At 46.0% G+C, this 14,213-nt stretch overlaps 1 protein-coding gene across 1 annotated transcript in view; it reads right to left on the reverse strand.

The window, feature by feature from the left end:
• The window catches only part of LOC110506196 (reticulocalbin-1), a 38,531-nt gene that overhangs the window by 21,876 nt on the left and 2,442 nt on the right, over nucleotides 1–14,213 (reverse strand). Inside the window, exon 2 of the mRNA XM_090221615.1 lies at nucleotides 12,952–13,042. The gene's annotated coding sequence lies outside the window, so the exon portion shown is untranslated. The remainder of the gene's footprint in view (nucleotides 1–12,951; nucleotides 13,043–14,213) is intronic.

Raw genomic sequence — 14,213 nt, forward strand, 5'->3', positions numbered from 1 at the left:
AGAGACAAACGACCGGGAAACAGGCCGCTATAGAGATGAAGCACCCCCCACCACCCCCACCCCCCTCCACCCCAGTCATTACGGCTGTCACCAGGGCCATTTCCATAGTGAAGAATCTGAAACAATAAACGACACCGGGCCCTTTAATAACTGTTAAGGAATCGCATTTGGAAAATTGCATCGAAGCAATAACCTTTTTCTCCCTGTAATTAGATGACAGAGAGGGTCCCGCTTTTAATTAAGCCAGGAATTTATAGTGGAGCAGCCACACGTCAAAGTGCAGATTAGCGCCGCATAGTTCATGGAGCAACCGAAGCCAAATTTGAACAGAGTTGGTCTGGCAGTCGGACCTTCGACTCGCTTCTGCGCTCCGTGATGCATAGATGGTGTTAATCAATGTTACAGCACCTGGACAGCTAGCATCTATTAGATAGGTTCTGAATGGGGGTCAACAACATGGGAAATAATGTCTGGGGAAGCATGTTAACGGGGAAATTGAGGCCCTGGAATGGTGTGTGTTCGTGTGTGTGTGTGTGTGTGTGTGTGTGTGTGTGTGTGTGTGTGTGTGTGTGTGTGTGTGTGTGTGTGTGTGTGTGTGTGTGTGTGTGTGTGTGTGTGTGTGTGTGTGTGTATGCACCACATCAAGCAAGAGATTGACGAGTGAGCAAAACCGTAGGACCATGTTTTAGTGCAGTTTCAATAAATGTGGCAATTTATCTGCAGTTTATAATGGGGTCATTATGAAGACCATGAAAAGAAGAGTAACTGTTGTTATACACAGTGGAGACCACCCATTCATTTCACTGTCATCTGTCTAGTAACACTCATTAGAAGACAAGCAAGGATCTACATTATCCAAACATTAAACATAGAATAGAATGGAGTGGAATTCACCAGGACCTCCTAGACTTTCTACAGCCATTATACAGATTGGCATTCATTGTCTAGTTTTAGGAAAAAGTGTTCATTCTCTTCTTTGCAGCCTTCTGGCAATTCATTAAAGAGATTCTACAGTACTTTTGTATACTTTTAACCAGTAGTTCTGAAAGTAGGGCTCATGAGGTAAGAGTGGTCCCTGGAAATTGCATACTAAGTCACATACGTGCAGATATGTTCACCGCATCATTGCTCTCTCGCTCCCTCTGTGCTATGTGTGCATCTTGCTAGCTGTCACTCAAATGGCTGACGCTCATTGGCTAGAACTCGAATTGCTAGGGGGCTGGCCCACGTGGTGGAAAATGTATGGCAAATGGCGCAGCACAGGTTCCTGAAAAAAAGTTGCCTTCAAACTAGGTACTTCGTGGCTAATTGAGGCGAGGCAGTAATTCTGCCTGTAATTCAGCCCCCCACCAACATGCTCTGAGCCAATGGGCATGAAGAGAATGCACCCAACCCACCACACTACACAGCCCCCACCAACATGCTCTGAGCCAATGGACATGAAGAGAATGCACCCAACCCACCACACTACACAGCCCCCACCAACATGCTCTGAGCCAATGGGCATGAAGAGAATGCACCCAACCCACCACACTACACAGCCCTGACCAACATGCTCTGAGCCAATGGGCATGAAGAGAATACACCCAACCCACCACACTACACAGCCCTGACCAACATGCTCTGAGCCAATGGGCATGAAGAGAATACACCCAACCCACCACACTACATAGCCCCCCACCAACATGCTCTGAGCCAATGGGCATGAAGAGAATACACCCAACCCACCACACTAAACAGCCCCCCACCAACATGCTCTGAGCCAATGGGTATGAAGAGAATACACCCAACCCACCACACTACACAGCCCCCACCAACATGCTCTGAGCCAATGGGCATGAAGAGAAAACACCCAACCCACCACACTACACAGCCCCCACCAACATGTGTCCCTCTGCTCTGAGCCAATGGGTATGAAGAGAAAACACCCAACCCACCACACTACACAGCCCCCACCAACATGCTCTGAGCCAATGGGCATGAAGAGAATACACCCAACCCACCACACTACACAGCCCCCACCAACATGTGTCCCTCTGCTCTGAGCCAATGGGTATGAAGAGAAAACACCCAACCCACCACACTACACCGCCCCCACCAACATGTGTCCCTCTGCTCTGAGCCAATGGGCATGAAGAGAAAACACCCAACCCACCACACTACACAGCCCCCACCAACATGCTCTGAGCCAATGGGCATGAAGAGAATACACCCAACCCACCACACTACACAGCCCCCACCAACATGTGTCCCTCTGCTCTGAGCCAATGGGAATGAAGAGAATACACCCAACCCACCACACTACACAGCCCCCCACCAACATGCTCTGAGCCAATGGGCATGAAGAGAATGCACCCGACCCACCACACTACACAGCACCCACCAACATGTGTCCCTCTGCTCTGAGCCAATGGGTATGAAGAGAATACACCCAACCCACCACACTACACCGCCCCCCACCAACATGCTCTGAGCCAATGGGAATGAAGAGAATACACCCAACCCACCACACTACACAGGCCCCCACCAACATGCTCTGAGCCAATGGGCATGAAGAGAATGCACCCGACCCACCACACTGCACAGCACCCACCAACATGTGTCCCTCTGCTCTGAGCCAATGGGTATGAAGAGAATACACCCAACCCACCACACTACACCGCCCCCCACCAACATGCTCTGAGCCAATGGGAATGAAGAGAATACACCCAACCCACCACACTACACAGGCCCCCACCAACATGCTCTGAGCCAATGGGCATGAAGAGAATGCACCCGACCCACCACACTGCACAGCCCCCACCAACATGTGTCCCTCTGCTCTGAGCCAATGGGAATGAAGAGAATACACCCAACCCACCACACTACACAGCCCCCACCAACATGCTCTGAGCCAATGGGCATGAAGAGAATACACCCAACCCACCACACTACACAGCCCCCACCAACATGTGTCCCTCTGCTCTGAGCCAATGGGAATGAAGAGAATACACCCAACCCACCACACTACACAGCCCCCCACCAACATACTCTGAGCCAATGGGCATGAAGAGCTGCTGATTTCCTGGCCTGTGTTTACCTGCCATACCAACAACCACATCTGCTTCAGCCAGGAAGGCTGTATATGTGTGTGTGTGTGCGTGTGTGTGTGTGTATATGTGTGTGTGTGTGTGTGTGTGTGTATGTGTATGTGTGTGTGTGTGTGTGTGTGTGTGTGTGTGTGTGTGTGTGTGTGTGTGTGTGTGTGTGTGTGTGTGTGTGTGTGTGTGTGTGTGTGTGTGTGTGTGTGTGTGTGTGTGTGTAAGGGGGAATGGGACACAGATTCAAAAGGGTATGTTTTTATGTCAACGGCTGCATGTCCACACATGTTTTGAATATCCTGCATGGTCTGTCGAACAGCAAACCTCAATTTGTGCATAGTGGAAAACACTCACAGTCACAATGTGCAGCCCAGTATCAACTGATAAGTGTCAGTCTGTGACACTTTTGCAAAAAGAAGAGTTACTAAACATGACTGATGAATCATTGCAGCAGCAACAACAAGGTGAGACAACGGAGTGGGAAAAGACACAGCAAACAGAACATAATATACTAGCAGGCCCTGAATGGAGGAGGGCAGCATCTCTCCCACCCAAACCCCTTCTGATACCCTCTGAAAGCATCCTGTTAGGGGATGCTGATGTCATCCACCCCTAAACCCCTTGTCCATCCTCCACCCTCCAGGACTCATCTCAATCCCAGACCACAATCCCAGAGGGCTAATGGCAGATTGGGGCTACTGAGTCTTGGAGGAGTTATTATCTCAGATTAGAAGAGGGTCTGTGACTGCAGCCCTATGGCACCTCCCTCAGCAAAGGTCACACTTCACAACGAGGGAAGAGATCATTTAATTTGTCTATCCCTCCCTTCCATCCCCTCCTCCATCCCTCCATCCCCGCTCTCCCCCTCTATCTCCCTCCTCTATCCCTCCACCCCCTCCTCTATCTCTCCATCCCCCCCTCTATCCCTCCACCCCCTCCTCTATCCCTCCACCCCCTCCTCTATCCCTCCATCCCCCCTCTATCCCTCCACCCCCTCCTCTATCTCTTCATCCCCTCCTCTATCCCTCCACCCCCTCCTCTATCCCTCCATCCCCTCCTCTATCTCTCCATCCACCCTCTATCCCTCCACCCCCTCCTCTATCCCTCCATCCCCTCCTCTATCTCTCCATCCACCCTCTATCTCGCCATCCCCTCTTCTATACAGTCAATCATAAATCAGCCCAGCTATGGCCCAAGAACAAACCCTTAAGTATGCATTTAATTGCTAATATTAAATGCCCTCTCCATGCTCTGAATCATCCATGGATCGGACCTAAAATGATTAAATGACCGTAAAGGAAAAGTTGCCTGGTGCTAAATGCTAACCAGGGGCTAGTATGCTAGATGCTAAATGCTATCTCAGGGGCCCTGGCTGTGGCTGTGCAGTTGTGTCCCTCGTGGCTGCACTGATTTGTGGGTCATGGTGTGGGTGACATTATCCTCTGGTCCGTTGTTCCAGTCACTCGGCATTACTAGACGTCCCTCACACCTCGGCCATTTTCTGGGGTCTGTGTACTGAGCCCACACACGCAAGCACCGCCACTGACGTGCACACACACACACACACACACACACACAGACAGACAGACAGACAGACAGACAGACAGACAGACAGATGCACGCACGCAGACAGACAGACAGACAGACAGACGCACGCACGCACGCACGCACACACACACACAAAGACAAAGACACACACGCTGTTGCCCAAATGTTTGCACATTCCTGTACATACACCCAATCAATAACACACATGGTTTTTCCCTCTCTGCTGTGGGGTTTGTTTTTCCCTCTCTGCTGTGGGGTTGGTTTTTCCCTCTCTGCTGTGGGGTTTGTTTTTCCCTCTCTGCTGTGGGGTTGGTTTTTCCCTCTCTGCTGTGGGGTTGGTTTTTCCCTCTCTGCTGTGAGGTTGGTTTTTCCCTCTCTGCTGTGGGGTTGGTTTTTCCCTCTCTGCTGTGGGGTTGGTTTTTCTCTCTCTGCTGTGGGGTTGGTTTTTCCCTCTCTGCTGTGGGGTTGGTTTTTCCCTCTCTGCTGTGGGGTTGGTTTTTTTAGGGGTGAACACTTCCCTAAAATGCCCACGGAAACACAAGGACATGATCATGATCATTGTGTAATGTAATCTTCCCTATCCATGATACATGGCCCTGAACCCTCTTCAGAGCTATTGTGTAACACTGATCATTAGTCAAAATCATCTATATACTGTATGTGTAAACAAGTTCCTCATCCTCACACAGTCCTCCATCTCCTCTCCATTCAGGGTGCTGGATGTGGATTTGGCTGCAGGAGTTGGAGTCCCTCCCCTGGGCTGCAGAGACACTCCTCTCCCTCTCTCTCCTTGCAGCTGGAGATCCTAGAGCCAGATGCTCTGCCACCCAGCCCTCTGTCCCCTCTCTCTCTCTTCCAGGAGGACAGAGCCCTGAGAGGGGGATGACAAACGCCTCTGCTTCCTCCTACTGACGGGTCTGGACCACCCGACTCCAGCCCAGAGCTGCTCCAACCTCCAGCACAAGATGTTACTCTAATGAAAGTGTGTTGGCCTCTGATGGCTCCATATGTGTTTGTATTGGGAAATATGGCAGGGTGTCTGTGTAGTAGTGTGTGTGTGTGTGTGTGTGTGTGTGTGTGTGTGTGTGTGTGTGTGTGTGTGTGTGTGTGTGTGTGTGTGTGTGTGTGTGTGTGTGTGTGTGTGTGTGTGTGCACAAACAGCTGTACCTGTTCTTATCCGTGCCAGGCAGCACCATACCTCTCCCATCTGTCTCTGATAAACACACACACTAACACACACAAACCCACCACACACACTGCCACACACACACACACACTGGACCATGCAACAGACCACATGACCATCGATGACAAATGTTTTATCCTCTTCTGCACTTTGATCAACTTCAAATACTTCATAGAATCTGTCTTTGCAATGTTGTGTCTAGATGACTGTCTTTTTCCACTCAGCTGTCTTCAACACACAGACAAAACAACAATGACAAGTGTGGCAACAGTAGCAAGGACCAGAGACATCTCAATTATTGCTCAATTAGTCAAAGCCTTGAAGTTAGCATGCCCGCTGTTGACAAACGTCAAACGCATGTGTGTGTGTGTGTGTGTGTGTGTGTGTGTGTGTGTGTGTGTGTTCACCATTCTTAAACTGCCCACATCCATCATGCCATGTCTCTTTGGCAGAGTATGGGAGGCAGACAGCCTGACTAACACACAGTCAGTTAAATTGCCTGTTAAATTGTCCCAGTCCGCAGCTATTTTAGGTGTAGATAAAAACACTGCACTTTAAGCATGCACTTAAAGGCAGAAATCATCAAGTAAATGCCAGCCTCCCCAGAGAGAGATGGAGAGAAAGAGAGAGAGAGAGAGAGAGAGAGAGAGAGAGAGAGAGAGAGAGATGGAGATGGAGATGGAGATGGAGAGAGAGAGAGAGAGAGAGAGAGAGAGAGAGAGAGAGAGAGAGATGGAGATGGAGATGGAGATGGAGAGAGAGAGAGAGAGAGAGAGAGAGAGAGAGATGGAGATGGAGAGAGAGAGAGAGAGAGAGAGAGAGAGAGAGATGGAGATGGAGAGAGAGAGAGAGAGACAAGGACAGAGACAGAGACAGAGACAGAGACAGAGACAGAGACAGAGACAGAGAGAGAGAGAGAGAGAGAGAGAGAGAGAGAGAGAGACTACCTTGAAATCACAAAGGCCCTACTTTGTATAGAATAATAACTTTTTTAGATTGTAGGTAATTGGTGGCAATGGGAAGTTATTCTATTATTGTATATTATAATGGTTTATTAGCAGCTGTAACATTTTCTCCATAATGAAGACAGCAATTTACATTCAAAAGTTCAGTACTGGTAACTAATTCCATTTTGCATGAGAAATACACAGCCATGCATGAATAGGTCGATATTTGATAGGAAACTTAATGAAGTTAGTCATTACAAAGTCCATTAGGCCCACACCTAAAAATAAACTCAAAAGCATAGGAGGGTAAATCAATGAACGGTGTTTTAATATGTCCCGGGTATCTGTATCTGCGCCTGTCCGGTCTTCCGTGTCCACCTCTCAGATGTGCTCATTAGGGGAGAAAATACAGATGAACCTCTCCAATGGCTCTGACATTTCCTTCTCCCAGACCAAATGGGAAAATAATACTCTTTCTTTTAGCATTAGTGTAATTTACAGGATCCTACTTTTGCTCCTTTTGGTTGTTCGACTGTTGAATGATTTGTATTATTTTTTTCTCACTGAAGCCTTACTGTTTCTTTGAAAAGCCAAATTGTCTGGCGCCCATGTGAGACTCTACTAAGTTAATGATCTTATCTATGTTTTAGGTTCTTCATCAGCGCGGAAAATAGACTACTCATAAAACTGAAGAAATCAAATAAATCCTTCGTTTTGTGAGCTCAAAAAAACGATATATTTCGTCGCGACACCGGTTCGGAGCTGTCCGTTCAGCACCACGTCACATTCCACAAGGATCCACGGAACGCTGAGGTGGACAAAAACCTTCGAATGATAGGCCTACTTTTGCTGTTGTCCTATGTGATAACTAACCTTTGCACAGCACTGTAATTAAGAAAAACATCACTGGCACAAAGTTACCTGTCACCATGAAGCACTGAGTTTTTGTTATTTGTGCAGAAACATTCGTTGAAGGTGAGAACGCTTATGACTCTATTTCAGCGCTAGGGGGCAGCCACGCTCCACAAGCAGAACTAAGGGGAAGGTGAAATCACAGGGCTGAGTTTCTTCTGCAAGGTGCAGTGTCCAACGAGTCTGCCTTCCCAGGCCGACTGCATATCATCTCCAATAAACAATGATCATATTCAATTATTAAGAATCTAACAGTTAGTGAGTTCTCAAATCACAATATTTACTCTCTTTTCTTGCCTGCACTTTTACATAGAAGGCATGCGTAAAGTTACAACTCATTTTACTTTTACTATACTTAAAGACACCTCTGGAGAAAAAGACGCCACGTTATTAAGTTATATTACTGTACTCAAATCAAATCAAATCAAATGTATTTATATAGCCCTTCGTACATCCGCTGATATCTCAAAGTGTACAGAAACCCAGCCTAAAACCCCAAACAGCAAGCAATGCAGGTGTAGAAGCACGGTGGCTAGGAAAAACTCCCTAGAAAGGCCAGAACCTAGGAAGAAACCTAGAGAGGAACCAGGCTATGAGGGGTGGCCTGAGGGGTGGCCTGGCTGTGCCGGGTGGAGATTATAACTGGGATCAGTGCCACTATAATTGATCAGATTGTGAGAGAGTTAACACTGCTTTCAGCACGTCATAGGCCTACCTTATAGCTGCACTGGTGGGATGGCAAGATGTGGTTTAACTGTGCAGTTTTCTCAAACGTAGTGAGAGTAGATACACATAAAGCTATGTATCTTCCAACAGCGTTGACTGCAGACCACATTGGTAAACTCGCATATTTGAGCTGCATTAAGGAATCACGAGTGGTGGCAATTGTCTGTTTAAGATTTACTAGCTCTGCACCTTTTCTTCAGCCAAATTTATTTGTCTCCTTTACATATGTATAGAGGGAGGGAAATGTCTCCCCGGGGGAGGAGGACATGGAACTCTCAGCAGGAACAAACTAGGCCAAAAGTTAGTCTGAGGCCGGGGGGATTCATATCATTGTTGTTGGGTCACTGTGTGTGTGTGTGTGTGTGTGTGTGTGTGTGTGTGTGTGTGTGTCCAACTTCTATGGCTTTTGGGAAGCGCTCTGCAACATCTCCAGCGTGGCGTGACTCTCCATAGTCTGCAGCCGAGTAACAAATTACAGTCGCGGATTCCATGGAGCCCCGGCCTCGCCCCCGGAGTGGTGGTCTCAGTGGATGCCCCGGAGCAGCCGTCAAGGGGTGGGGAAAGGCGAGGGATAGCCTGCGTGTAAATCACCGCCTCAAAGCCCGGAATGGACTTTTCCCTGCCAAGGGAGGAGATCTCCCATTTTGTAAATCTTGATTCATTGTGAAGGGGAAGAGTGAGGAGGTGATTTGTTAAAAAACGCAACAACGGGGCGTCGGGGTTGGATAAGCTGAAATGCCACTGAAAGCAGTACTTTACTAGGAGTCGGAGTGGGCAGACAGGAGGACAATGTGCGGGGGATTGCGGGGGATTGGTCCATCTGTTCCTCTGACCAGAACAATCTGAGATGGGGCCAGCCTACGATGTAAACATTTTCAACACCATTCTCCGGTAGTATTAGGGGGATTGGTAAATCCCCAGCCCAAACAAAATCCCATGTGATTCGCATAAATGAAATGTGTATGATGTTGATAATGGTGCTGATGAAGATGGTGATGATGTTGATAATGGTGATGATGAACATGGTGATAATGGTGGTAATGGTGATGGTGATGATGATGCTAATGGTGATGATGAACATGGTGATAATGGTGATGATGAGGATAATGGTGATGGTGATGACGAAGATGTTGATAATGGTGATGATGAAGACGGTGATGAAGATGATGATGAAGATGGTGATGAAGATGATGATGAAGATGGTGATGATGATAATGGTGATGATGAAGACGGTGATGAAGATGTGATGATGATGATGATGATGATAATAATGGTGATGAAGATGATGATGATGATGATCATGATGATGATGATGATGATAATTATGAATAAGACTGTTGGTCATCATCAGCAGCACTGTGCTATATAGTTGTAACCTGGTGAAGTAGACCTGGTTCAGAAATATTTAGTTTTTGTTTAAATGAAAATGCAGGTTTTTAGTCATCACCGTTGGAGCAGAAACGAGACCCAGTACCCTTAATCAACCCAATTCCTTCTTTAATTTAAATTATTTGGAATATTTGTTTCCCTCCACGATACTAAACTGATGCCAAGGCTGAACTCAGGGCATCCGAGCACGTGGCCAATTACACACACAGAGAACGCTCCATGGTTTGAGCCCATAAAATCTGTGTTTCGGCATATTACTCACTGTGTGTGTGTGTGTGTGTGTGTGTGTGTGTGTGTGTGTGTGTGTGTGTGTGTGTGTGTGTGTGTGTGTGTGTGTGTGAGAGAGAGAGAGAGGATTTAAATGACCCAATATATTTGCATTCAAATAATTTGCATTAAAATTCATTTTAGCAAGAATTTTCTCCAAATTATGTTATAGACATACACTTAGAAGATATAGGCCGATAACTGGTCGGTTGATTGAATTGGCTGGCAAATTCTAACATTATAAAGGTTATACAAGTATGTACTGTGAGTCATGCAATTGTATTACAGACTACTTGCATTAAGAGAGATTTTCATGTTTTAACGAATACCTGAGTTTTTATATGTGCATTAATATTTTATGATAGACCTATCTCATTCGGTCAAAAAGAGATAGGCTAGTTCCTGTTAATAAATGCAAACGCTTTTAGTAAGTTATAAAGTAACACAACCTCCTGTTTCCAACAGATTTACATTGATTAAGATGAGTCATTCATTACGCCTAATAAAACGTGTGGGTTGTTCCGTAATGATCATGTTGTAAGTGCCGCTTGTCAGGCGTTCCCTGGGCCTGTTTGGCTCCTCAGATGTTGGGCTTGTGCTCACGCATCACGCTAATGCATTGCGACCGGGGCTCTCTCCTGCGACAAAGCCGTACAGCTGTCCTCAAATCAATAGATGTCAAAGAAATATGAAAACATGCAAGACAGGGAACTGAATTCCCGACCGCCGCGACTCCCCGCACCGAACGGGAAATGTGCTCCTATTCTCAAGACGGGATTAACCTCTATAGCCCAGCCTACACAAAAACTTCTGTACATGATTTCCATGGGATTTTCTCTCAGAAGAAGGACCGTTGCATCTGTTCTGGGGTCCGGTGTCGGATAGTATTAATTACGGCTCTTCATGTTCTCCGTGGCCTTGAACCACCTTTAATTAAAACCCTGATTAAGGAGACAGATCTAGACAAGCCTATTACCAGATGGGTTTCAAACAACAATAAACATTTTGGAGGACTTTATCTGCCGCTGCCTTGGCTTTGCTATGCTGCTCATGCACCCCACCGGTTGATGTCAAAGCAGCGCACTGAAAGTTGCTTGTAATTACGCGTCTGATTAGCACTAATTTCTGATTCTTATAGCTTCTTATAGATTTGAAAGGAGTATAAAGGATTGTATGTACAGGTCGTCAAATAAACGTTGTTGCTTTGCTGGGGGCAAACATAGGCCTATGCATAAAGCTGTACTAATACAACAATACGAGAGTTGCATAAAATCGACAATGAACAGCTGACCTGAAATAGGTCAAGTGTTTTTTCCATTAAGTAGAGGAAAGAGGAACTCATTTACACAAACATACAACTCACCGCATTGGGGGAAGAACCTGTAAAATGTCTTGAAATGCTGTAGCTTTCTTCCCTCATTTCTCAACGAGTTCTTTAATAATTCGATTATTTTTTTTTTTTACATCGAAGTTATTTAAAATAATGAAATTCATATGAAATATTGAAAGGTTATGAGATTGATTCATAGGCCCATTTATTTTATAGAATAATATATATATGGTGTTTTCATGCAATGGACTTCGACAGGCCCAGCTCTCCAGTATCCATCCTATAAGTCTCACCGCACATTTGTGATTTGTGAAAAAGCCACATCAATAATGCATGGTGTTACAGTCTATTCTAGAAAATAGCTTATTAGCAAGTTAAAATCCCACACATTATGCATAGTATCTTGCCAATGGTCAAAGTCATTATAGGATGTCGCACGGGCAGAACTATTTCTGCTCTCCTCGTCGCACTTTCATATTCAGAAATGAGGAATTTACAAATCAAAATCAGTTAAATTATCCTCCGAATATTTACTCCAGGATAAAATGTGTCAAGCAGACTGAGAGAGGGAGGAAGAAATGCATTCTTGCCTCTCTGAGTCCATTTTCCAGACGGTTTGTCGTCGTTATTGCCTGATTTAGTGTGCTTTGTTTTACATAGCCCAGTTATCTGTATGGATTCACAAGCAGCGCCACTGTTGTTTGTTGCCATTTAGAAATATCACCGAGACCCGGGTTGAGTTTGTCACTTTCGGTGTTTTATGTTCCGTCTCCGGTTCGCCCGGAACTACAGGAGACCACGTAGCGCAAAGCTTAATGACCTAACGCCATACACGCGTTTCATTTTTAAAATGCGCACATTTCTGTGACGGCTCTGTTTTGCCACGTTTCAGGAATTGTTTATTGATGGTCCCTATGCGCTCTCTCTCTCTCTCTCTCTCTCTCTCTCTCTCTCTCTCTCTCTCTCTCTCTCTCTCTCTCTCTCTCTCTCTCTCTCCTCCTTGCCCTTTCACTCTCCTGTTCTGTCTCCAATAGAGGCCCTGGCGCCATACAGATGTAGGAACTTAATTTGAGCCTGTTTGCTACAGCAGAACGGTGAATTATCATGTGGATTTGAAGGGGTTTTAATACACGTTTCGTATTTAGAAATTACAATCTTCAGGAGCATTTTTAAACCTTAAAGCAACAAGGTAATCAAACGAAGATCTACATCTGTATACATAAAACATACAAACATGCAAACACCTCCCCCCTCAACACACACCTTTATTTTTTAAATATATATATATTTTTACATTTGAATCATTTAGAAGACACGTATCTAGAGCGATTTACAGGAGTAATTATGGTTAAATTCCTTGTTCAAGGGCATATGGACACATTTTTTACCTAGTCGGCTCTGGATTAGAACCAGCGACCTTTCGGTTACTGGCCCAACGCTCTTAACCGCTATGCTACCTGCTGCACACACGCACACAAACACGCACGAACGCACGCACACACACCATTGTGGGTGAACTTGGCCTTATTAGTCCCTGAGGTACCAACACACTACAAGTGTAATTACCTTCCTCTGACTGCGTCCTGCAAAGCGTCCGGTCGGATCCATATCCAGGCTAATTCTCCTGTGCGCCAGGTGCTGTGGTTTGCTGCTTGCCCTGCAGTGACACAGGCAGACAGGGAGGTGCTGGCTGTGAGAGGAACCGAAGGGCAGGTGATTTCATTACTGAAAGCATGTCTATTTGTACCCCCTACCGCCTCGATTCGCCCGCTCCTCCAGAGCAGAACGGAGCCACAGTAAATCAAGATACTGCGCTAGATTAGAGTTCAACTAAATCTGCCGTAATTGCCATCCTCCCACTCCGACACACACCAGTTTACAAGTAGGTCTAACTGTGTGTTTGCTGTCTAATTGTCGGGGTATGTATGGGTGTGTATTTGAGGATACATGTGTCCATGCGTGTGCTTCTGTGTCTACGTCAGTGTATACAATGGGAATTTATGTTATACAATGCAACGTCCAAGGGGAGGTGGCAAGGGGAAGTCTGATAAATACGTCGATATTGAACGTTTTCTACGAAATTATCAAAAGCTTCAAATTTGAAGAATATGTGTTCATACCTTTCATGTTCCATTCAGTCTTGTGCTCAAACTATGAATATGGGGGAAACTAGGGCATTTAGGTGAGGTTGGGGACCGTTCACACTGCAGGGAGATACAGAGGGGTAGATGCCACGTCCTCAGATGATACTACAGCCAATACATCTCCACCAGACATGTGACAGGAAGGAGCTCTAAGCATTCCGTGAGCGAATAAGCAGTATGGATGGGCCATTTAACGCATGAAGAGCGGTGGAGCCCGTCAGTCTCGCTCCTTCCTCTCTATTCGTCTAGAATAGTTTATATGTCTATATACAACATCAATGTCTGCATCCTCAGCTGCTCTGTGAGAAATCCTGATGTTGGTCCTTGGATCACCCACTGCAGGTTGTTGTTTTATGACAAGGCCTTGGATGAATACCTATTGAAATAACTGAAAGTCTCTTAAATAACGCCAGGTGAACATTGGGTCTGGAACGTATAGGTAAATGATTTAAACATATGTATGTTGGATAAGGGCCTCCTTTGTGGCGCTGAATCCAGGCCAACATCATTTTATTAACAGACGTGTAATATACATACAGTATTTTGCCGTGCGTAATTAATTGCTGCGTTGTGGGGATCAGGCGCCCCAACACGTTTGTATTTTGAACGGTGCAATACGGTTCCATTAAACGTTATTAAAGCGCAGGGTGTGACGAGCTCTCATTTGTCTTGTCAGGACATCTG

This window comes from Oncorhynchus mykiss, chromosome 26 (assembly GCF_057628025.1).
Source record: "Oncorhynchus mykiss isolate SJ-2025 chromosome 26, ASM5762802v1, whole genome shotgun sequence".
NCBI lineage: Eukaryota > Metazoa > Chordata > Actinopteri > Salmoniformes > Salmonidae > Oncorhynchus > Oncorhynchus mykiss.